General features: G+C 42.2%; 1 protein-coding gene across 1 annotated transcript in view; it reads left to right on the plus strand.

Annotated features, from left to right (window-relative positions):
* The window catches only part of GPC3 (glypican 3), a 3,152,357-nt gene that overhangs the window by 2,608,606 nt on the left and 516,987 nt on the right, over positions 1-26,764 (plus strand). The window lies entirely within an intron of this gene.

Consider the following 26,764-nt stretch of genomic DNA (forward strand, 5'->3'; position numbering starts at 1 on the left):
GTAACCATCAATCTTAATCAAAAGAATTCAATAATACTTGTTAATCAGCAAGTCGCAGAAGACGTGACCTAATCAAAGCTTGAATCAAAGACATTCTAATGCATCAACATAAAACATTAACCAAACCCACTTCAGTAACTCTATGACATCCATTAAGTTCAGCAAGATAGTCCGTCAAACCATTTGTCCATGTAATTTGTCAGTCGTCATGTAAGTAACCTTAACTAACTCCAATTAGCAGCAGCATGTGGGGCTCCATGCAAAATAATTTAGAACACAATTTTAGGAAACATCTACCTAAGGAAAAGTGATGTCAGCGCACTTGGTACCTAGAAAGAGAAAGCATAAAAATGCAATTCATTCATTGTCATATCTACCTATCCATGGTATGGGTCAGCAAGCAGAATCAGTCATCGTCCTCAGGTCATCAGTTAATCAGCAACACATCAGGCTCTCGTCTTCTCAATATCGCCTCACAAAATCAGGATAAGTCTCTGTTATTTTCCCTTTGTTACGTTGTTACATCAACGTTTTCCCAAACCATCCCCCAATTTCCAATTGGTCAATTAATCGGGCGTTATCACTCTACCCAATAAAGTCCTTTTACCAAATCTATGAATTCTAATATTTCACAGTTCACATGTCATTGATTGGTCATCTTTACGATGTTCTTATCCTCCGGCTCGGCAGGTATCGTAATTGTTGCATCTTTGTCTCCAGTCAGTGTCTTCATTGTTCGCGTCCTGGGAAAGTACATCTTATGCATATTGCACACTATTAGATACATTGCTAGAGACATCATCTCCTGTCCGTCAGTTCTCACAGAAAACTTCTGCTAAACATTTTATTAAAACAATGAGATTTTCACAATTAGTTCACTCTGTCAGCATTTTTCATTAAACGCTAATAAATACAGCTTCTGCATGAGGCTTGTCAATACAAGGCCAAGACACTCGCTAAGTTAAGGCCTACAATTAATAAGCAAGAGCATAATTCATAACCCTTAATGTGACATACTACTATATTAATCCAATACATTTTCAATATTTCATATAGATTAATCATTAATTAGTACATTTCGTGAACACTGGTGGCCAATTTCCGAGGTCACAATTTCAAACGTGCACATTATTTTTCTACGTTATTCATTTTTCCACATAAGTCATTATTCAAAATACATAAACATTCCTTAATTTTTTTTAATTAATACATCTGCATTAGCAATCCCTCCTCTGATGACTAAATATGTCATCACACCAAATTTTCCACCCACAATTTTACAATTCAATCTCTTCGACGTTTTGTCTTCTCCTTGAATTTTCCCTATAGACTATTTCTCTATTTCCCTCCTCTGATTATTTTTAGACCTTTTTAATTGAATTATTTTGCATAATTTAAATAATCCCCATATGCCTAATAAGCAAACTATAACAATTAATATTCCCTGTATGATTTTCAATAGTACCCCATTCCAAATACTACTAAGCCAATTTCCCACTGAAGCAAACCCTTTACCAACCTTTTCTAAAACACCTGGGGCCAGATGTATGAAAGGATTTTACCCATTCTGTGTCTATGGGAAAAAGGTTTTGTACATATGGCCCCTGGTTCTTTCAACTCCTTCAAATCACTACTAGTGTTAGTCAGATTAGTAAGTCTCTTATCTCTATACTGTTATTGGGTATATAAGAACAACAATGCCTAGAGTTAATCATTTTACAGACTCCGCCATTTTTCGCTAAAAGAATGTCTAAAGCAAGACAATTTTGAAGAGTCATAGCTCTATCCGCAGCCAATTCAGTATCTATCAGGAGTATAGCCCCTGAAAAATTTGTCAGCATGATATCCACAATAGTAGACAACTTTTGAATCTTAATTGAATTTAGGATGACTCCCACTGAAGGAATCACTGCACCAAATATAACTCCCACTATTGCAGAAGAGGTTTCCCTCCTCTGTCTTTTTCGATGTAATTCTGTCAATTTTGGAAAGTTTTTCAAATCCTCCATCTGGTAAATCTTTGGGAATACTATCCCCAAATAACATGTCCCATACCATCCTCTTGGAAGACGATAATAAGCATTAAGTCCACAAATATAGTAGATCACCGGAATCGCAGGGTCCTGCCCATTCAACATAAGAGTCCATTTACTCTGAAACAGAAACACAAGCCTACATTCACTCGTACCCACAAATAAAGTGTCAGTGCATGATTTAGGCCTATATATACAAAGCATCCCTACGTGTTGTGCATCTAAAGCTAATTTTCTTCGTGTTTTAATTGCAGTATAAGCATAATCATTTTGATAAGTCCTTTTCTCTAATCCTTTTTCTAATCTCTCCGGAAGCACCTTTCTCCTGTCACCAGTGTGATCTAAGAAGCTCTTTTCTAAATGTGTAAGCAAGCATGTGAGGTTATTCTTATGAGCATAAACAGTCCCAAACCTTAGTGTGGGTTCAAAGAATCCTCTAACTAATTCTATGTCATTGTCCTTAGCTACTCTACTCAAATACCTAATAATAGGAACAAATGAAAACACAAGATCGTGATTGGTATAAAGATTTTGAATGTACTCTTGATTAGAGAATTTTGTTAGTAACGGACTACAACTTATCTCATAGGTTAGTGGAAGGCTGTGGTAAGTGACTCCTTCCTCGACTGATGAAGGAATCTGCGTGCACACAAGACAATCCTGTGCATCCATCATCTCAACATACTCACTCAATAAGCGACAGAAAACGTTACAAGAAAGCTCTCCTTGAACATTAGTAAAGTCATGCAAATGCTTATCATCTAATTTAAATCTTTCTATAGCCATTAAGTTAGTAGTCTCTAAACAGAAGTATGGTTAGCTCCTTTTGCGTCAAGAACAGACATACCCACAACCAACACTATAAACAATATCCCACACATAATTGCCAAACCAATGCTCATATATTTACAGCACCTAACATCCCTAAGTTGCTTATCTACATTAGCCATGATCTGTAGAGAATCAGAAAGCAGAAGTCACTTTAGAAAAATGCAGCAAAAATCAAAAATAGACAATTCTTCTTTCAGCCATTCAGTTTCACCTCCAGGAACCCTTCTCCTTGTCAAAATCGGTTAGCAGCTTTGTCAAAATCTGTTTCAAATGTCAAATCAGGTTATCAATGTCTCATCCGGCTATTTCATCAGCCTCTTTCTCAAAAATATTTCTCAGATTCTTTCAACAGTTCAGTTCATCAATCTTCTTCAAATTTCGATCACCATTCAACTCTCCTTCACTCGTAGTGTCTACTTCTTCCTCTATTGTTTGATGGAAACATGCGAATTCAGCCACTTATCTCCTTTATGTGTGCCTTCTGTTAGTATTCACTTCAGGATTGGACTTGAACCCTTCTCTTTTTCTTTGGTGTTTTCTCTTAATGGACCTGCAACAGGTTCAGGAGGAGTCAGATCACTTTGACTTTGATCATGTTCAACTCCCTTCCCTTCTTGATCCAGCACTTGTTCTGTTTGTCTCTCAGAATCATCTGCTTCTGGGTGAGCCTCTCAGTACTTAACTCTCCTGCTGGTTCACTTGCAAAAGGTTCTTCTGCACCCTTCTGGAAGGCTTCACTTTTGTCTCTCAGGGGTGATAGGACCGTCCTCAATGAGCTCAGGTTCAACTTCAATTCTTCCTTGCTCCTTCTCCGGTTCCGGTGCTGTAATTTGTCTCACAGTTGTTGGTACTCTCAACAACGCTTCTTCAAGATCCAGCGGACATGCCACTTTCTTTGTGTAACTTGCTTGAATCCAGTTCGGAATCCCTGCACACTTCACAGCTGTCATAGTCATTAAGATCACCTGGTAAGGTCCCCAACGAGGCTCCAAACACATCTTGCGTACGTGCTTGCGGACAACAACCCAACCACTGGCTCTCAGGTTGTGCCCTGGATCGTGGATTGGCGGCAGTGTGATGGCCTCCACCTGCTGAGAGAAAGAGCAAACCACATCAGCCAGATCTTTGCAGTAGTCGAACACCATATCATCTGTTATGTTGCCAAGTGCATTGGCTGGAACTGCTGGCAAACTCATTGCTCTGCCAATACGAATCTCGTGGGGCAACAGTATTGTCTTCCTGTCAGGTGTGTTTCTCATTTACATCAATATCAAAGGCAACGCATCTGGCTATTTCATATTTGTGGCTGCACACATTTTTGCAATTCGTGACTTCAAGGTACCATTCATCTGCTCCACTAGTCCTGATGCTTCAGGTCGGTAACTACAATGCAACTTCTGCTCAATGTTCAATGCTACACACAACAGTTTCATCACTTCGTTATTGAAGTGTGTTCCCCTATCTGATTCTAACGAGATTGTAAATCCGAAAGGGGCTATCAGTTCCCTAAGCAATAATTTTGCTACTCATTTCTCCTTTTAGGGCACGCTTCCATTCAGTGACTAAAAATGCACACAATCACCCACACATATTTCAGAGCTCCACATGCAGGCATCTCAGCGAAATCTAATTGCATTCTGCTGAATGGACCTCCTGCTCTTCCAATGCGGCTCATATTCATTATGGTCCCTTTCCCTGCATTTATTTGCTGACAAATGACACAACAATGGCATACTGCTTCAGCTGCTTGTCTAAACTTGGGATTAAACCAGTCAATTTTGAACAAACGCACCATGGCATCCCTCCCAATGTGTGCCTGACTGTGATAGTACCTCACCATCTGGGAGAGCAAACTATTTGGCAAGCCCATCTGACCTTCCTCAGATACCCAAAGCTCATCCTGTCTTTGGACACACTTCATTTTGTCCCATGACCTTTTCTCCTCCTTGTCAACACTACTCTGCAAAGTGTGTAACTCGTCTAATGTTTCAATCGCTTTTAATGCAAAGCTTGTACATGCAGTGTCTTCTTCAGGCATTAATTCCCACTTGTCTTTGAACGATATACAGTTCAAGGTGCAAAACCTTGTGACTTGATCCACATATACTTTTCCCAAGGACACATAGGCCCTCATTATGAACATGGCGGTGTTAACCGCTGCGTTCATGCTGGCGGTCATTTAACTGATCGCCAGCCCCCCTGGGACCCCACCGGCCGTGTAATGTATATTCTGCTGGGCCGGCGGGCGGAAACATTGTTTCTGCCCGCCGGCCCAGCAGAATGCATGGCCAGGACATTGCTGGCAGCTCCACATGGAGCTGCCGTCAATGCCTCTGTGTGGCGGGTACAGCTGCATCCGTCGTGCAGACTACGGGCAGTGACCTGCGCGATGGGGCACTGCACACGGGCCCCTGCCCATGCCAAGTGCATGGGCAGAGCAGGGGCCCCCAAGGGGGCCCCGGAGCATCCCTTCTGCCAGCCTTTCCCTGGCGGGGGAACCCACCAGGGAAAGGCTGGTGGCAGTAGGGATCATTATCCGAGGGGCAGCAGCGCTGCCCTGTCGAATAATGATTCCCTCCACCGTCAGGCTGCCTGTCGGAGGCAGCCTGGCACGGGAGGATGGCCGCCTATGGCAGCCCTCCATGTGTTCTTTATATGGCAGGTCAGACTGCCATGCCGGTGGCGGTCTTTTCACCTGCCGCCGGCATGGAGGGCTGAACCGCTGGGGATCATAATAACCCCCAAAGTCCTGTGACTTTAGATGGGCACTGCATTTCACCACAGCAATTTCTTCAGGCAGTTGAATTGCAAAAAACAACTCTTTTATTCTCTCGCCATTTCTCACTGGTGACCCAGTAAAATTCAGGAAACCTCTTTGTGACCACAATTGACCAAAATCATGAGCTATTCCCAATCCGTGTTGGCTATCTGTATAGATAGTAACTCTCAATCGAGCAGAAACATGGCACGCTCTAGTAAGAGCAACCAATTCCGTTTCCTGAGCAGATTATACTCCTCGAAGCCAGGAAGCTTCTAAGGTACCTGTAATTGTGCACACTGCATATCCTGCTCTCAGTGTCCCTGTACTGTCTCTCAGAGAAGAACCATCGACAAAAACAATTTGGTCATTTTCTTCCAATCGGGTATCTCTAATGTCAGGTCTGATTTTGTGCACAACTCAGTTACTTCGAGACAATCATGTTCAACATCCTCCTCTTTCTCAATTTCAGTAGTATCACTTGGAAGTAAAGTTGCTGGGTTCAGCACTGTACATCTTTTCAGTGTCACATTTGGAGCACCCAAAATGCTTGTCTCATATCTTGTCAGTCTAGCACCAGTCAAGTATTGGGTTTTCATCCTTGTCAGTAAAATCTCTATCGAGTGAGGCACCATTACAGTCAGGGGATATCCCATCACTACTCCTTCACACTGTGAAAGACTCTGACCACATGAAGCAACAGCTCACAAACAACCTGGTAACGCTGCTTCAACTGGGTCCAAGTTAGCTGACAAATATGATACTGGGCACCTCCATGTACCTGCGTCAATAAACAATAAACATGCATCACGCTCATGACAAAACAATGTGAATGACTTCGTATAGTCAGGCATACCCAATGCTGGAGCTCTGCACAAACTCTCAATTCAGTGAACACTTTCATCTGATCTTCATCTAATGCAATGGGGTCTGTGACATCCTCATGAGTCAACTTCTGCAGTGGTTTTGAGATTTCTGCAAAATTCGGGATTCATTGGCGATAATAAACCACCATTCCCAGGAACATTCTAACATCTCTCTGTTAAGTCAGGGGATTCATCTGCAGTATCATTGTGATTCTCTCTCTGGATATTTTCATTGATCCTTTCTCATTCTGGTGACCTAAATACTTCACTACCTTCTGGCAGTACTACAACTTCAATGGTGACACTTTATGACCAAGCTTTCCTAAACGTTTCAATAGGGCAATCGAGCCATACTTACACTCGTCCCTTGTCCTGGATGCAATCAATAAGTCATCGATATAATGTACCAAAGTTACCTGGAAAGGTAACTCTAATGACTCAAAATTCTTTTTCAAGATCTGATTAAACAAGAATGGTGACTCCGTGTACCCTTGAGGAAGTCTACACCAGCAGTAGACACGATCTAAGAATTTGAAATTGAAGAGAAATTGACTATCCTTGTGAAGAGGCACAGAAAAGAATGCTTGTGAGAAATCAACCACCATGAACCACTCTGCATCACATGGAATCTGGAACATTATTACAGCTGGGTTGGGCATTACGGGACAACACTTGACCACGATGTCATTTATTTTCCTCAAATCCTGAACAATTCGGACTTTCCCACATGGCTTCTTCAACCCCATTTTCGGTGAATTACATGGGCTGCTCAACACCTCCTTCAAAACTCTCTGCTTCACAAAATCTGCAATTATCTGAGCCGCCTTCATCAGTACATCTTGTGTCATATTATACTGGGGAAGCTGCTGAAACTCTGTATTTGGCTTTAATGTGACCTTAATCGGTTCTACTCCTTTGATTAAGCCCACTTCTTTCCCTGTCAAGTCCCACACATTTTCTTGCACTGTTCCCTGCAAATCAGAATGCAACTCTTTTACTGTGAACTTTGGGAAAAACCAGTCAAGGGATACTCCTCATTTGTAGTCTCACACTCGGGTTCTGGAGCTGGATCTTCCTCATCATCGCTTTTTGTCTTGACCTCAAGTCCATCAGTTGAACAAGTAATCAAACACTTTGTCTTACACAGTAAATCCCTTCCCAGTGAGGCTTGACTAAGAACTTATGCAGTCCCTGGAACTTACCGATCACAACTTGCACTGGATCTTTAATTGGATTTGTCAAATACTGATTTGCTACCCCTACAACCTGAACTGTCCAACCTGAAAGGGACAAAGTCGGAATTCTGCACTTCTCACTGTAAAGCATATAGCTCATATGTCTACCAAAAATGAGACTTTGTGACCCATCACCTTCCCTTTCACATAGGGACCTCTCTGGTCCACTTCCAAGGAAGCTGCAAGCACACATGGCTCCTCTTCCAAACTATCATTCACCCAATCAATGATTAATTCATTCTTATTGTGTAAGGGGAATTGGTGTACTGCATAACTACTTCTATCTTGTCTCTGACCTGTGACCTGTTGAGTAAGCATCATTTGTTGCTGCTCCATCGGGGCTTGAGGTATTTGCATTTGCTGTCTAGGTACCATGGTAACCTGCTGCTGCATCAGCTGCAACTGTGACACTTGTGCCTGGAGCATTCGCACCTGTTGCATAGGTTGAAAATTCTACATTTGATTCACATTATTCTGAAAATATGGATTAGAACCCCTCAGTCTCGGTCCTCTCATAGTCTGAAATGCATGAACGTCACTATTATGCTGAATAACACCCTCCGGCACCATCAATGGACACTCCCACTTCCAGTGTCCCATGGCTCCGCAGATGTGACACAGCAATAACTTCTTCATTCCCTGCATATCACCCTGCACCACTACTGTGTTTAAATCCGAACCACGAATCACATTGCCTCCACGACCTCTACCCCTCATTTGAGGCTGGAACATGACATTTCCCTGCTGCTGTGGCACAAAGGTCCCCTGCACTCCGGTTTGAGCTGCCTTAATCTGCATTACCATCCCCTTCTCTTTCAACTTTTTCTACTTCAACTCAATCTTGTCACTATAGTATTTCGCATACTGCAACGCCTCATCAATCGGCTTCACTTGCTAACAAATCAAATGACTCTTAGTCATCTGTCCTATCTCAGGTCTGAGTCCCTCCACAACCCTAAACACGACCTACAGCATATCTTTCTGCTCAATTGCGTCCCTGCCATTGTACTCCTTGAACGACTTCAACAACCTTTCATAATAAGCATGTATCGACTCCTTCACTTCCTGCACTGTCCTGTCAATTCTCTGGCAATCAATATTTTGGGGCGAAATCCTCGTCTTCAAGAACTCAGTCACTTTATAGTAATGTTTCATTACCTTAGGTGATGGTGTACCCGTATTCTTATCCCTCTCTGGCTCACTTGTCGGCCAGTCTATAGCTCTCTTACATTCGACTCACAAGTCTGCTGGAACCACTATCTCTAGTAATGTATTCAAGTCTTCCCACAAACATTTTGAGAGCTTCACAAATCTGTCTGTCTGCTGCTACTATTCTACCGGCTTTTCCCCCAACTTTTGACAATCAATTGTGAATTACAGAATATTACTCCTATGCCAAGGAACATGAATAAACTGTCCTCCTGCAATCTCTCTCATTGGAAAATCTTTACTGGATCCTTACCCTGTTGTGCATTCTCAGTCACCTCTACTGAATCTCATTTCCTTTTATCCTTCTTCTTCGCCCATCTGCCTTCACACTTCTCTAATGCTCCCCAAACCTGAGCACTCTGCAGTAATTCCTTGAGGTGCGCCTTCATTCCGTCTGGCCTCATGTGTTCAAAATCATTTGCCTCAAAATCCAACCTGTAGCTTCTCTTCAGATGCTTTGTTTTCTCAATTTCTATGTCATGTTTCTCTGCCAAGTCTGCTAACCTCTGATGCACCTTACTCACTTCTCTTGTAATTCTCAGACATAAGTATCTCAACTCTGCCTCTGTGTATGACTCTAATCTATTCACCCCCATTGTTCCCTTAACCAGTTCATTTGCTTCTATGCTTAGTCTTACACAATTGATCTGTTCTTCACCCTTGGATGAATTCTGTGAGGTATTCAGCTTCTCCAACCATTCGGTCAGCTGCTGAGCTGTTTGACCCTGTAACGAAATGTTACTCGCATTCATCGGTGGCACCTGCTGTACCACTGCACTTTTTGCTTGTGGTGTCAATATTTTCAGGCTCTGACCTGCACTAGTTCCATTTACAGCATTCAGAAGTGCAACAAGTGGACTGAGATCTAACAATGATCTTGACCCATCAAAAGTCTGTCCCATAGAAGAGCACTTGTTCAATCGGTCCCCTCCTTACTAAACTCTGAGACATCTCCCCTTGCTCATTCACGTCCGGTTTCTTCTGCGCAAATAATGGTACTGCTGGACCAACAGTAATTAGCAACGATATTGCATCTGGGGCTGCTCTGGACCCCGAACACTGTGGGAGAGTAACTCCCATGCTCTGATTCATAATCAGTGTCAAGTCCGACTGTGTCCCTGTCATAAGTGTAAACCTCGGCATTCCCTGCGGTTCTACCTGGGGCAACAAAATCGGAGTCAGCTCATTCTGAACCAACAGTGGTCTTGGAACCATTTCCTCCATAGGTACCACTAAGTTTGAAGTTGTCTCTAAGACAGGTACATCTGAATAGATTCTCTGTATCAGTGGTGGGTGCATCTGTGCTTGAACTACTGGAGAAGTCAACACATTAAGTCCGTGCATCACACCCTGTGTCCAGCTGTTATTAACCTGTACCAAACTCACTGTCCCCATTGCCTGTGCCGGAGCTGTTGGATCAACACTAGTACTCGGACCATCATCATGCACCGCATACGGTGGTGGTCAATCTTTCAGTATCTGTGTATTAAGGTCCTCAGTATCAGAGTCCTCCTCTACTACAGAAGACTTTCTTGCTTTCTTACTTTCAAACAAACCCTTATCTGACTTTCTAGTCGATTTCTTTCCTTCCATCTCATTTTCCTGCGTAAGCGCTGGAAACAACTTGATATCTTGCAATGTCACTGCTCTCCATTTCTTTTGCTCCCAGTCCCATCTTGCCTCTGCTGTTGCTGTCTCGCTACCATTTCCCAAACCGCTGATGCCTCAAACTGTGCTAGTCTCAGAAGGGGCTTTAATTCACATAGTGCCATCCGCAATTGCTCCAAAATTCTCAAATTTAACGTCCCATTCTCAGGAAATGCTAAGCTCCCATTTTTTGCTGTCAACTTGCACCACTGCTTCAACCAAAGACATGGCTCGACACCTCGCTCTTCTATTATAATGTATGCCGGAGTATTCTCTGGCCATGTAGGCTCTCCTACGCTCGCCTTAATGTGAGTATCTCCATTTAGGGCACTCTTTAATGCCTTGAAAAACTTCATCTTTTCTACTTTTGTGTATTCAAATTCAGATCAGGAAGTAGCTTTTACTCCCAATATGCCTTTCACCCACGTTCTCAACCAATTACCTCTCACAGACAGCTGCCAATCCGTGCGCGAACCTTCTCACTAACCAACCTATCCTAGCGCGACTCCAGTGACATCACACTCACACACACTGCTGCTGACAAAGGCTTGTGGCTCGTCCTCCTAAACTCCAATTCACACAAAACTAATGCAAATTATTGCAAGCACTAACCAAAATCCAATAACCAAAAACAAACCTGCTGGTTTGCTACAGGAAGGTAACACAATCGGTTCAGAAACCTTACAGAGTTTCACTGATGGCCCTTCTACTTATGCAGCTATTACTCTTCCTCGGTCTCCCAGATTCAGAAGCAAAATTCGACCTGCAAATTTTACTCCCAACTGATCAATGGGTCTGTTATGGTGCACATAGGATTCGCCAAATCTCATTTGTAATTTTTTCTCTCGAGCACTTAACATACACACCGACTTGTTGACCATGCTCGATCAACTTACTAAACCAGACAGATTACAACATATAACCAAGTGTCTCATACACTTTTCAATATACTCCGGAGTCTTGGACGATGCAGGTTCCGTACATCAACAACCACGTGGACAATTTTTTAGCACAAAGCACCAAACACATATGAAGTTCGACGACTTCCCTACTCTGATACTGCAGAGTACGCACACTCCTACTAAACCTTTATCTGAAGTACGCAGACTCCCTAAATTTTACCATACGTCACAATTCACCTACGATTTGCATAAGCTGTGCAAGCGCAACCAATCTCTCTCACTCTATCACTGGAACGCCGAGAACATGCCCAACACTCCTAGCAGGATACAGGATCTGGGAAAGTCATTTCTGGGCTTAAGGGAACTTCATTCTCTCTACAAATGCCATTTTGAAAAACAAAATCCAAAACTCAAAAATACTGAATTCTCAAACTGATCAATCTTCAAACTATTACCATAACTGGGAACACCTGTCCATGCAGTCTCCTAACACAACTGTCAATACCTGTCTCTGTATCGAACACCTATGACAAGCCCCTATTGAAACAAACCATCTGTCTGCTACCATAACTGTTGGCGAGCCGGGGACGCGTATAGGTCGATGAACATTTTGATTCGTATAGAGTGTTCTTACCATAGTTTTGATACAGAATCAGAAATCGATACACCATAGTCAATAACCATTAGTCAATTCAACAATCAATGGAGTCAGTAATTTTCACACACCATGACCTTTCAGTCATGAATAACCACACCTTTAGGTATAAGTTTAGTAAGTTTATTCCCTGTTCGTTAACAATACTAAGTCATGAATTTGTAACCACCAATCTTATTCAAAATAATTCAATAATACTTGTTAATAAGCAAGTCGCAGAAGACGTGACCTAATCAAAGCTTGAATCAAAAGACATTCTAATGCATCAACATAAGACATCAACCAAACCCACTTCAGTAACTCTATGACATCCATTAAGTTCAGCAAGATAGTCCGTCAAACCATTTGTCCCTGTAATTTATCAGTCGTCATGTAAGTAACCTTAACTAACTCCAATTAGCAGCAGCATGTGGGGCTTCATGCAAAATAATTTAGAACACAATTTTGGGAAACATCTACCTAAGGAAAAGTGATAAGTCAGCGCACTTGGTACCTAGAAAGAAAAAGCATAAAAATGCAATTCATTCATTGTCATATCTACCTATCCATGGTATGGGTCAGCAAGCAGAATTATTCTTCGTCCTCAGGTCATCAGTTAATCAGCAACACATCAGGCTCTCGGTCAGAGAGTATGAGCCCAATGACAGAATCTCAAATCTCCTCTTCTCAATATCGCCTCACAAAATCAGGACAAGTCTCTGTCTTTTTCCCTCTGTTACGGTGTTATATCAAAGTTTTCCCAAACCATCCCCCAATTTCCAATTGGTCAATTAATCAGACTTTATTACTCTACCCAATAAAGTCACTTTACCAAATCTATGAATTCTAATATTTCCCAGTTCACATGTCGTTGATAGGTCAGCTTTACGGTGTTCTCATCATCCGGCTCGTCAGGTATCGAAATTGTTGCATCTTCGTCTCCAGTCAGTGTCTTCATTGTTTGCGTCCTGGTAAAGTATATCTCATGCACATTACACACTATTAGATACATTGCTAGAGACATCATCTCCTGTCCATCAGTTCTCACAGAAAACTCCTGCTAAGCATTTTATCAAAACAATGAGCATTTCACAGTTAGTTCACTCTGTCAGCATTTTTCATTAAACGCTAAGAAATACAGCTTCTGCATGAGGCCTGTCAATACTAGGCCAAGACACACGCTAAGTTAAGGCTTACAATTAATAAGCAAGAGCATAATTCATAACCCTTAAAATGACATATTACTACACTAATCCAATACATTTTCAATGTTCCATATAGATTAATCATTAATTAGTACATTTTGTGAACACTGGTGGCCAATCTCCGAGGTCACAGTTTCAAACGTGCACATTATTTTTATACGTTATACATTGTTCTACATAAGTCATTATTCAAAATACATGAACATTCATTAGAAATTTCTAATTCAGACATCTGCGTTAGCATAACCATCCTCAAACATACATTTCTCTTGCAAACATCTTGTCTGACCACTTCAGACTATAACAAGTTTGCAAATGCCATGTGAACTGTATGTAAGTTAGATGCATACTTGTGTCAATGGAAGGAGTAAACCACTTCCAAATATGGGAAGAGTAAAATAACCCTCCTCCAAATTAGTCAGAGCATAGCAGAAGAGGTTTCTTCTTGAGGAACATGTTTTTTTCCACAGAGAAAGAAGCAAAGTAAATTAGCTAATGCATTGAGCTGGGGCTGCCAATTTCCCCATGCAGAAATAGACAAATATACATTTTAATATGAAATAATTACATTCACCGAACATTTGCATGAGTAGGTGTCCTAGTGTAAATAGCATGATATTTACATCAAAGGTTAATATGAAAGGACCAGGATCAATCCATGACTTACATATTCACTTGAAAGCACTCTTAAATAGTGTACAAATTATTCAGTTCAACACCTATGAAGAGAACCTGCTAATACAGCAGTATTCTTTGTCGGTATGGATTATCTTTCTATTTCATTGTTTTCATTGAACTGCCTATCGTTCCACTGGTTAATCATATTTCACAAATGGGAGGCATCCAATTACTACTCTAAATATTTGTGATTGATTGACTATATTTGCATTATCTCATACCGGTGGCATCTGACTGCTGGTGCACGTCCAGTGCCGAATTTACACTGGGGTGTTGGAGTTTAAGACTTGAAGTCCGGAAAGTGGGAATAGGTAATGCCTCTAAAAGTAACAAATATAAATAATAATAGTGGAGCACTCAAAGTTCTTTTTTCATTAATATCTTTTTAAGTGAGACGTCAAAAGAGATGTAATAAGTAAGTACATGAAGTATGGAAGAGGGAATGTCATGCATGAAAATGTTGACTAAAAAACCATATGGGTGTCCACATTCATTTGAACATTATCATCTTTAACAATGTTAATTTATTTCTATATATTAAAAAGGCACTATACAATTCATCAAAAACATGATTCATAGAAACACATAAAAAACCAGCAACAAATCAGTTCTCTTAGAGAAATGAACTAAAGAAATATGTATCTAACATTTCGGTGTCAATAAAGTTCAAATATCCAATCTTTGTGGCACATTGGCCAATGGTGATAAAATGAAGTTCATATGATACTGATCCAAATGTTTAGTCCTTGTTGGTCCTCAAATGATGGAGATAAATTTCAGCCAGTGTGGTTAATAGCCAGTCCTTACAAATCCTCAACCAATAAAGGTGAGTTTCAGCCCATAAGATGTTGTAGCCGACACCTGTTTCGTCCCACTCCGGGACTTTATCAAGGCTGATAAGACATTAACACCAAAAAAGCAAAAAAATGTTTTTTTGTTTGTCATCTAGTTCATGTATCTATCCACCCATAGATATTTGTAACATCCAATTCTCAATTGAAAATTACCAAACATCAAAGTCACCTTATAATCAAGTGGCCCATACTATTGTGTTTATTTAAGACCACAGTGCCAAGTATACATAAAGGGAGGAGCTTGAAATGAAAGTATAGTCCGACACCCATAGATTCAAAAAGACAGTTATTATGTGAAACATGCTTTAGTAATAGTGTCAGAAAGTATGAAGGTGAAGTTAGAAAGTGGCCACAGAATCCCATAGCAATACGGTTTCTTAATCTACCTAATATTCTGTTCAAGAAAAAACAAAGTAAGAAGGCCAGCTTTGGGCAATAGGAAGTGCTAAATATTAACATTTTAAGGTACTTCTTGAAACTATGAATTTTAAGAGGGGATGATAAGAAGTTCCAAATACTCAAGTAGATAGCTCGGAGCTATCCTGGCTACTAAGACCCTCCTCTAGGTGACTTGGAATATGAATGTGATATTTATGTCCCCGGAATTACCTATACTACAGGTATCTGTAGAAACTAGTTTGGGAGAAAGGGAAAAGAAAGATTACTGGGCCCTAATTGCAGGAATTTGATCTGTTTACCTCTGATGGACTGGGGCTGACCTACTAGGTGAGCCAAAAACTGAGCACCAAGTACACCCTATTAGCATTTGACTCTCTGGGAAACAAAATTAGCAATCTAAGGCCTGCATGGCAAGGTGTCTAATAGTGGTATTTCCACCATCTCTGCTGCTACTTCCCTTTTGAATCATAAAACCAGAACAATGTTGCAGAGATATGAATATTTAGGGCATAATAATATATTTTCATTCTCTTTATTTTCCTCATTATTTTTACTTGTAGAATCCAGAGCAATTTACTTGTAGAACTGTTTGACTTGTTTAAATTACATATTTAAACATATATCTGTATCAATGATGTTATTGAAAACATGGTGTATAATATAATACAGAAAATGAGAGGACTCCTAATACATTGATTGTTCAGCCCGTGTTTCATCTTGAATAAGAAAATGTACTTAATTATACTTATGACACAGTGCTTCACAAATAAATCTGCTACAATATCAGGAAGATGCTATCAACTGCTAGGCTATCCCTTAGGCATTCTTCTTCTGCAGAATGACTGCCTAAATTTCTGTCCCAGCAGCAAGTGCAGGCTTTTCTGCTCATGGCAGATCCTAGATCCTCAATGCTTCCAGAAGCAATCCTTAGGCCCCAGGTGAGACCCCCTCACCTGGCTCAAAAGCTGGCTGTCAGAAGCTACAGCGGTTGAAAACAGATGATCCTCCAGTACTTTAAAAGGGTTTTGATTGGTCACCAGTCAGTTAGAAGTCCTGAAACATTGACTTGGTCCCATTGTTATACTACACTTCCAGACAGAGGGCCTGATTTACAATGGTAAACTTACATTTCTGGGTAAATATATGATTGTTTTCCTTTTCCAAAAGATGTTTTACTAGTAGGATCTTTACTACCTGCAGAGTCTCCACACATAACAAGATAGGACTAGCCTGTATTTTTATATGCGGAGACTCCACAGTTCATGCTGACTTTATAGGCACAGTTTTGGGCTGGCATCAAGCAGTTCTGCTCCTTTTGCTTATTCGTTCCAGACAGGCCAATCCTAGTCTTTATCTACGAGCGTTGGCAAGAAGGGTGTGAGTGGCATGGCGCCTCTGGATTAGAAAGCCCTAAACACAGGTACAAAAGAGGGGGGAACACCTCAGGCAAAAAGGCATAGTGTAGGCAAAATCTGCCTCTGCACTTAAGTGGAGCACTGTCTCCTGTCCTCCCTTGCCCTAGAATCTGACTTATCTCCAAGGCTTCAGGAATGAATTGAAAGAGCCCAGAAATACATATCATTCATCCAGCAGGCTACCCTCATGCTCCATTTTGTACAGAATACCAAAGTAGAAATCAAAATGGATTTCACTGTTTCCACAGTCAGCCACAACACACATGATTGGATGCAGGGGACTGGCAACTTAGAGGAAGAGGTTCAGCAGGTAACCCTCCCTGTGCAGGTTAGAGGTCAAAAGGAATTACCCGCCACATTAACACATTGCTCCAACCATTGTTAGAACATGACAGCTCTACCATCTGACTGTATTCGAACTCTGGTAAGGAGGCTTCAAAGAGCCCCACTCTGAATTGCAATACATGATACATTGGGCCCTCAGCATACACGCATGTTTGAGGCAAAGGAAAAGGAGTCAAAAACACCTGAGGCCCAGTCCCTTGGTAGCAGTGCCCACTCTCAGATTCACGCAGAGCACACTAACGTCCCCAAATTATTGTAAATATTAAGGTATTGAAATACCTTTGCATCTGAGTTGCACACTATTTGCCTCCGTAGAAATGCTGAATTACTGAGGGTGTTTGCTCACCCAATTCCTGTCACAATATTTTTGTTGTCGGTCCATTTCCTACCCGGAGATTCCAGCCATTTCCTACCCAAATATTCCAGCCAGTTTATGTCTACTATCTGCTGTCACAATATTTTTATTTTCGGTCCATTTCCTACCCAAAGGTTCCAGCCAGTTTGTGTCTGCTAAATTTTTGGGCTAAACATTAGAGGTGTGGTTTTACTGCTGAACATGTAATCTAGACTCAGCCGATAACCCTTGCTATCGGCCCAATCAGGATTAAAAGACCAATCACAATGCAGATTTAAGAGGGGGTCATGGCATGAAGACACTTTGTTCATGTGATTACTGTTATTAGAGCCTCCGAGATATCTTCCCAACATTTTTTTCTGAGTAAAACACAATGCTTTAAAGCAGAAAGGATTCTTGAAGAATAACAGCTAATTCTCCAAACCAATATCCTTATAATCAATAAGGTACTGTGCATGAGTGTCATGTATGGTTACCTATTGACATAATAGACCTAAACATGAAAATCAAATTGATATTTGAAGCCCACAACACATGTTCTAAGCCTGCATTAGGTAGTCATTTTACATAATATATTGCGCCCGATTCACAAAGGTAAACTTAGAATACTGGTCTAAGTTTAGACCAAAAGTCTAAGTTTACGGCTTTTTGGTATTCACAAAGGTAAGTTCCGAGTCGTATCTTTATGTCCGCACCCGGGGCCGATCATCCTCGCTCGGGGTGGACAATCTACACTTGGGGCGGATCATCTGCACTCGGAACAAAGTAGGTAATCCTTCATACTGATACAACTGTGTCAGTGCCTACTACCCCCCATCCAGCTCCAACTTAAACTCCTCAGCCCACACCTAATACCAGCCTTGCTGCCCACACAACAGCAGTGCTGCAACAAACAAACCTTTTAGACCTTTCGACATGTCACTGAATGTATTTGTTGGTTTGGCCCTTGCCATGCAACAGCACAATTTGAGGAAAAGGAGGAGGAGGAGGAGAATAGAGAGGATCTTCAGACAAAGGATCAACCTTGTTGGGATGTCCAGCCAAGATGTCATTGCCAGGTACCATTTCCCCCTGACATCATCTTGGAGATGGTTTGTGAGTTCGAGCAGGATCTTGACTCTGTGACCTGCAGCTCCCATGACGTCCCAGTCTATGTCAAGATCTTAGCAGCTTCCAATTTTTTGCTACTGGGTTGTTCCAGAGGGTCTCTGGTGTCCTTGTGGCCATCTCCCAGGCAACCCAGTCCTGATGCCCGGATCAGGTACTGAGCTGCATCAATAGGAGAGCACATCGCCACATACAAATGCTCCATACACTGGCCAGAAGGCTAAGTGTAGCTATGGATTTCTACCTCATGTCCTACTTCCCATTTATGCTGGCTGCAATTGATTCCACTCATGTGGCTCATCAGCCACCTCACCACCACACACATCTTCGGCAACAGACACCGCTGGCACTCCATCAATGTGCAGGGTGTTGGTAATGCCAATGGTAGTTTCATTGATGTGCACGCAGTGTTCCCAGGCAGTACCCATGATAGCTATGTGTCCAGAGATCACCTCTTGCCCGGCAGATAGCAGCGGGAGAATTTGGTGACATGTGGCTACTGGGAAAGTACCAATCACCACAAAAGTATGACGTATCATTGTTTATTAAGATGCACAACCATTAGATAACACGAATCCACATGCCACATATACGCCCTCAACAAATAGAGTACGTACCATTTCATACATCATGTACTGTACTGATGCAAGAGGGACATTCACATATATCAATGCATTTCACTCCTCAGGTGATGCTGCAAATGCACTCTTCCCTCATCTCCTCACACCATAGAGACATGCAACCACTGTACCTCAGCTGAGGTACAGTAGGGCACACAGACGTACTCGAGCCATCAATGAGAGCACTTTTGGTCTTCTGATGTCAAGATTCAGATGTCTCAACCGTACAGGAGGTGCTGCTGTACTCACCTCAAGTGTGTGCAATATTATAGTAGTCTATTGTGTTTTTCAATAGCATTAAATAAAGGCATACACATACTTCTGGACCATCATCTAGGTCTAACTCCAACCAACCAAGCCACAGTACAAAACAGAGGGCAGATATGCAAGTGCGTGACCAGCTGTTTGACACTTTTTTCACCTGAGCAACATGTTGTGTCATGGCCTTCATGTGTGTAGGAGGCTGGCCTGGCTTATAGTGGGTACCAATGGTACTTACACCTTGTGCCAAGTCCAGTTATCCCTTATTAGTAGAGTGTAGTAGTGTTCTAGCAGCTTAGGCTGATAGAGGTAGGTATTACAGAGCAGCCAAGGCTGAACTAGGAGACATGCAAAGCTCATGCAATACCACTTATATCATATAGGTACTATATAATAAGAAGGACAATACTCAGTGTTACCAACTGTGGGAGTTGGCACATGTCCTGTAGTGAGGCAGACATGCCAGACAATGTAGCCCCTATTTCACAACTGTCCTGCCTCACATCTGACTACTGTTGAAAGAAATCCTCCTCCCACTCTCCACTATGAATATCTGCCAGCCTTCTCTGCCTTGGACAGTCTTGGATGAAACCAGCAGGTCCACCAGTATGGGGGCTGGGGGTTGTGAGGAGGAGATTTATGCCTATTGGCTACCTGCTACTCACCAGGGCTGGCATGTACCTCAGATGATGGAGAGAAGGAGTGGGAGACAGTCAGAGTAGGAGTGTGTAGGGGAACCAACACGTCTGACCTGGATGTGAGGGCTGTGAGGAGGTAATGGTCATTTTGTGCTGTGTAAGGAATGGACAACCCTTGGGGGTGTAGGATAAGGCACCATGGTCACCAGAGCAGATGTAGGCTTTGATGGCATTCTGCATGGGCCAACAATAGTGCTCAAGGGATTGGCCTCTACATCTGTTGGAATAAGGCCCTTATCTTCATCCTCTTCTACTTCCTCCTCCTGTGCAGATATGCTAGCTGACAAGGCAGCTTGGAAGAGGAGTAGGTTCTCCCCTCAGATGGCACCCATCACTCGTAGATGGTCCTTCCTCCAGATGAAAGTCATCATCTACAGCACCTGTAAAACAGAGGTTGCAACAGGCTAAGTATTTGCCTTACAACATCATGCAGTGCAACACATTGATTTAGTCAAATTATCTTCCCATCAATGGATATTCCATATGTGACCTGGTTTGTGTACACCTACACATGATAGCTCAAACTGTGGCATTGAGGTGTTCAATGCAGATGTGAAATGCAAAAGTAAACTCACCAGTTCCAACCACAGCTCTGTGTTGCATTGAGGTCCCCCTTGATGTCAGCTGCTGGACCGGGCTCCTTGAGTTTGTTGCTGAAGATATGGTCCTTGATCCAGCAGCTTATGAAAGAAGTGACACCATAGATAATGTCCTGCATGATGTATCTGTGAAAATGCATGCTTAACACACACATCACTGACTATCGTGGGTACATATTTTACACACCAACTTCAGATGTAATGCTGAAGTGACAATACCTGCTCATCCCTTTCCACAAGGATTTGGTTATTGTACATGGTTAGGGTATTAATAGTCTACAACACTATATAGCACATTTACCTTACATGAATGGCAGTGATTTTGACTGCTTCATCCAGGATTTCTCCTAAACCCCTGGATGTTGTCATCCATATCACTGAAGTACTCCCAGCAGCAGCTGTAATGTAACATACACATCTGTAACTAAGTGCAAAGGATGATGGTGATGATTGAACACATACATGTCAGAGGTATGGACCAGTGATCTACAAGTTACAGGCACCCTTCATATGAACTGGGTACCACACTTACAGGCAAACATGTATTTGAAGGTTACTGAGAGCTATAGGACAGAAACAACTAGGGTGTCCTGCACTGCCCACCTTTGGACACACCTTCATTTGTAGAGGCATCATGCATCCTACATATGATGTGCTATCTGCTAATTTGTAAAGGAGACTTCCACAACATGCAGAGCTGGTTCTTCTTTGCACATCAGATGATGTCAGTGATTGATATACACAATTATCAACCAAGGTATGGGTAGCATTAATTTGACTCACCCCACCCCCAAACAGGACAACATTGCCCATTGTGGACTGTGAGGTCAGCCATTTCTGCTGTTCACTCTTCTTCTGGCCTGTGCTCCCAATGTACTTGAACAACATCATGGTCTATTTTACCTGACAATGGATACAGTTATATACAGCACACATCCTGAAGTCCTGTATTCCAAGGTTCACTCATTTGTGACTATGGGGAAGGGGAGGCAAAGTGAAATACACATTGGTCTGGGATCACACAATTTGGTCAAGTGGAGAAGCTGGGCTGATCCCCACCTTTACTAGTTTCATGTTGTGCAGTTCACCCAATAGATGACTAGGCTCTGGCTCCTCTGTACTCAACTCCCCAGCCACAACCCCACTCCTCAAACGCAAGCCTGCTAGTATCAGCGCACCCCTCATCCACATCATTATTTTAGCAGTTTAGTTTAGCTGGGATTTTGTCAGCAAGTATTCATGCCATGGACTGACCAAGAAGTTGTGACTATTTCTTTCTATGAGAGACTTGGGGACATATTTCTGAGCCCCTCAAGGACCTACAGCATCACTATTTGTTTGACTCCAGTGGCACACACTAGTACATCATGTCTTTGAGGTCACAGCAAGCCACTTTGCATGATTTTGAATGGCCTCCTAGCTATGGTGTGTGTCAAGGCTGGACAAATCACTGTGTTGCCTTACTCTGCACTTGAGTGGCATTCCGTGATAGGATGGGTGATATTCCCACACAACACCTGTGGATTGTGACATTTCCCCAGAGTGACAGAACCATGTACACCAGTGGAAGCACTAACACCTTACACCTCCTGAGGTGAGTATTAATGACTTGTAACATATAGACTGGTGGCACTGACCTATTCAAAATCCACCTACATGAGGGCCAATTTGAACCATTAGGTAGATACTGTGCAAATACATTTTGAGTGTTGCTTTCATTGGCCAACATGTTAGGATGTGATATATTCTAATGGGCGATATGTGAGCATATGGAGATGAGTACAACAGCGATATTAGACACACAAGACATGCTGCTTACATTTAAACCACAGTTTAAGAGCATGAGCATTTGGTATAGTCATTTTTATGTATCCTTACCAGTGTCTGACATCCGTCCACTGTGTGGTGCCTGACCAGACGTCACCCCTTACATGTTGCAGAGGTCACTGTAGGCCGGATCTTTCTTGAAAATGTCACAGGACCTACAATGACGTGTTTTCAGTTTGCATTCTAGTTGACACATGTGGTACACAACCTTACCTAGTTCATTTCACAGGTCTGGCACAGTTTACAGATTCCATGTACTGTATCTATGAGTTGATTGGTCACAAAGTAGAATTTATTGCCCTCTCCTGGTCATATTTACATACCACTTAGTGCTATTTCAATATGTGTAACCTGTCACATTTGTAAACAATTGCATCTACATGCCAACAGCAGTGGTAAGTGAATGAGGGACATTATCTATTGCAATATACCAGTGTTAGCTGGATGAGGCAGCAGTGATAAGCCTCAGTTTGGAACAGGGAAATTGGAAGTTGCAATTGCCATCACAAAGGAATCTAAGACTTGTAGTGCCAAGGACCAACTGAGACACATGAGGGTCTGACTCACCATGCATATTGCACATATTTGGGACAACATTCATGGTCACATTGGTGGAGTATCACTGACATTGCTTATTTGGTGTCATTGTTAGTATAATCATATATTATCTGGCACTGCATTGAAGTCATCAGTCACAGGCAGCCCCTGGAGCAGGTAGGGGTCTATGGTGGGGAGGACGTCTCTCTCAAGTGGGGTGAGTCAGACGCGGGTTCCAGTTGATACACCAGGAAAAGCTCTGGCCACATCTATCCTGGTGTACTTCTCCTTCACCCTCCTCTCCTCATCCTGCCACTTCTTTTTGATGTCAGTCACTGCCCGTATGTCCTCCCCCAATGAAGTGACCACAGTGGCCAACTGCTATCATTGGGCTGCTGATGTAGGGTAGGAGAACATGCAGTCTCTTGTAGTTCCTGATGATGTATTGGAGGATCATGGTGGTCTCCTCCTCCTTTTAGTTCTTCTTCCTCCTTGTAGGTAGCATAGATTCTGTAGATACAGAGTAGGCAGGTGCAGTGTTGTTGTGGAGAAACCTGCACCTTGCTTGTGGGCTGCTTGTATCTGGTTTTTGGTGCATGGTTGCAAGTGGCATTAGTAATGTGCAGGTGCATGTAATTACAATGATTCCAGCCCGAGATCGGATGATCCGCCCTGAGTGCGGAAGATCTGCCGAAAGTGCGGATGTAAAAATACTACTCGTAAATTACCTTTGTGAATACCAAAAAGTTGTAAACTTAGACTTTTGGTCTAAACTTAAACCAAAAGTCTAATTTTACCTTTGTGGATTGGGCCCATTGTGTTTATGCCTTCCTCTCTTAGACTCTGTCTATGGGAGCACATTTCATGTTGGCATTGGAAAATCACATAGGAATGGAAGTTAAGGCCATTAAGGTGAAGACACACAGGATTTCAGATGTGATCTTATCTCTCCCACCCAAACTCAAATGTTCTCAGGTGTGCCAGCCTTCCAATATGGGAGGAAGAAGGTGTGAATGTGAGCAAGCCAACTGCTTGTGGCACTATCTGTATAATTCTGATGCGAGGTGTCTGCTTAGAAACGTATGCATGCCCTTGCAAATGTAGATCATGCTCAGGAAAGATTAAGAGTGCTGTGATTTTATGGGTGCAGTTTGATAACAATACTGCATCCGTATTACAGATAGAGCTCATTTTCCACGTTTGCCACATGGCGCTCCTTAAAGCAGGTGCACAGGTGCAAACATGGAAAGTGCGACCTATCAGAAAGAATATGCTTCCCTCAGGATATATGGAGCAGCTGTTTAGAAGCTGCTCCGTGATTCGCTGTGCAGGCGGCATACTGCCTTCACATTTAAAAGGGATTAGAGATCTCCTTGCAGGTAATCCGTCTGCAAGGGGAGATCTGGTGGGTCCATAGGGCCCCCTTTCATCCCTTTGGAGGCCTGCATTTAGAAGAAGCACATTCAGTGCACCTTTTAAAGGCTTGATTGCCTCTGCGCCCCTATCAGTAATATGGCACGTGCACAGAGGCAAATCGATTCCCTCATTTCCATGGGGCAACACCCCATCCAAATGAGGGAACACCCTCTAATGAGTGTGCCGTAATCTGTATTACAGAAAGGGCCGCACAAGCATTTGTAATACGAAAGTGCCTGGTGTGCACAAAGCATGTGCAAATGCCCGTTGCGCCCCAAGGGCACTTGTGTAATGTGGCCACTGGTGGTTATGTCACTTTGTTGAAGGGCACAAATCATTATTTAGGGCCCAATTTTCAAAACTGCCTCATTGAAAAGTTGGAAATCTGCTCCCCTGGGATGCCATAACTGTGGAGCAGATGCATGTGTTTTAGACACCCACAAAGTTTCCACAAATACATCAGGAAATGTAGGCAAAACTTATTTCATGGAGAACTTGAGTAAGGGCCTCTGCAATTATCTAAATCTACAACCACGTCATTTTGGATTTACCATATTTGTCACATAACCATCATCTGCTGCATAATATCTACATTTCAGTAAACATTGCTTGGAGCGCAAATGAATGAAAACTGACTAATCAAAAGTGTGACATTGGTGTCAATGCTACATTGAGGAATTAAACTGGTACTAGTGAAGGAGCCAGTACGCTCATTTATGGGATATGCTAATGGAATGTAGCATTCTAAATTAGGCCCTAGGTCTTTCCCATTATAGCTTGAATTTCTCTGCATACGTTTATCCAGAGATGAGGAGTTGCAACAAACAACAGTTGGTTTGTCACCTTTGTGTTTGCATTTGGTTCTGGGGTTACCAGGATACTCTCTTCTGCTGTGCTAAGTTGGGTGTAAGGGTGTATTGTACTGTTGTTTCTTGGAAGAGTTTGTGCCTTCAATGCATTTTAGCTGGGCTGCCATTAGTTAATTCCGAAACAAAAAGGTCCTCCTCTCTACTGTATTTTGTACTTTTTCATTTGGTAGGCTGTAACCTCATGTGTGAGGTATTACTGTAGTTGAGTTGTCAGTTGATCAGGGTTCCCTCACCACAGAGTGGCGTTGAAAAGATATGAAAGAGAGGGATTTACTCTGGAGTTACATTTAGCCAACATGGCGGTGGTATCCCATGTCAAGCCTTAGTTTCATACTTTGACTTTGATGGGAAAGCCCTATACAAAGAAAGGAAAGGTTGTGCTCAGAGAGTCAATGTTTTTAAGGAGGTTTTTTAGGCAAAGTGCTTGGATTTGTGTTTTTTAAACAGTTTAGTTGGTCACTGTTTTGTCCAATGTACATCTTTATGCTTTGAGGCCTTTGCTAATGGCTATAAATTGGTTGAGAAGGTCTGTGACTCTGAGATATAATTGTTTTTTATCCGTGTACAAGGAAATGTTGGGGGTCAGGGGAGCACAGCAGACCTTTGAGAGCTTTTCAGTAGATGTTGAAGGGGAAATATGGGGTGCTTTGGGCATTCTGCAGGAGGTGTAGGCAGAGCTACAAATGCTTTTTCTGCACTCTGCAAGGAAGACAACCTATTCAATAGTTTGGCTTGACAGGTTGGCAACTGTATGAATACCAGGCATTTGTGGTATATAGTGATAAATGCTTCTGTGAGATACAGTAGGCACAGCTTGGTGCCCTTGTTTGGTATGACCAGGGATTAGTGCACATCAAGGATGTCATGAGGTTTTATGTATAGTTAAGGTAAGGGTAGTAAGGAGTACTTGATGGAGTACTTGATGCAATTAGCGACTTCGATATCAGTGAGGCTGATACCAATGGGCATCATTAGTAGGGCCGGGGAAAAGCTGCATTCAACTTTTACAGTTCTGAGACCCATGAGTAAAGACTCACATCGTCAAGTACATTGTCAGGGTTTGCTGGCATAAACTCAAGCTTGATCGAGTTGGCATTGCTATATGGTACATGTGTGAAGGCTGAGGACAGGTGCATAATATAGGTGTTAATGTCTGTGCTGATTTCTGGACTTTTTTTTTAATGAAAACGTTAGCCAATGACTTCCAGTTCTTGAGTTTGGGTATGCATAATGCTGTGCACTAATGTTTAATGAGCTATCACCTTACATTTATAAGGTGTCTATGGCTAATCGGTGCTTCTTACACTTTATTAGAGAAGCAATTTCTTTCCTCTCAGTGATCTTTGGCTGGTGTTATTCTGTCCATGCTTGCTGAAGGTGTAGTAGTGAATGCAGCATATATTGTGCCTGGCTGTTTCTATCTTGTGATGACAAGCTTTAGGTGATCTATAAATCAAGATGTAA

The sequence above is a fragment of the Pleurodeles waltl genome, chromosome 2_1, assembly GCF_031143425.1.
Source record: "Pleurodeles waltl isolate 20211129_DDA chromosome 2_1, aPleWal1.hap1.20221129, whole genome shotgun sequence".
NCBI classification, from domain to species: domain Eukaryota; kingdom Metazoa; phylum Chordata; class Amphibia; order Caudata; family Salamandridae; genus Pleurodeles; species Pleurodeles waltl.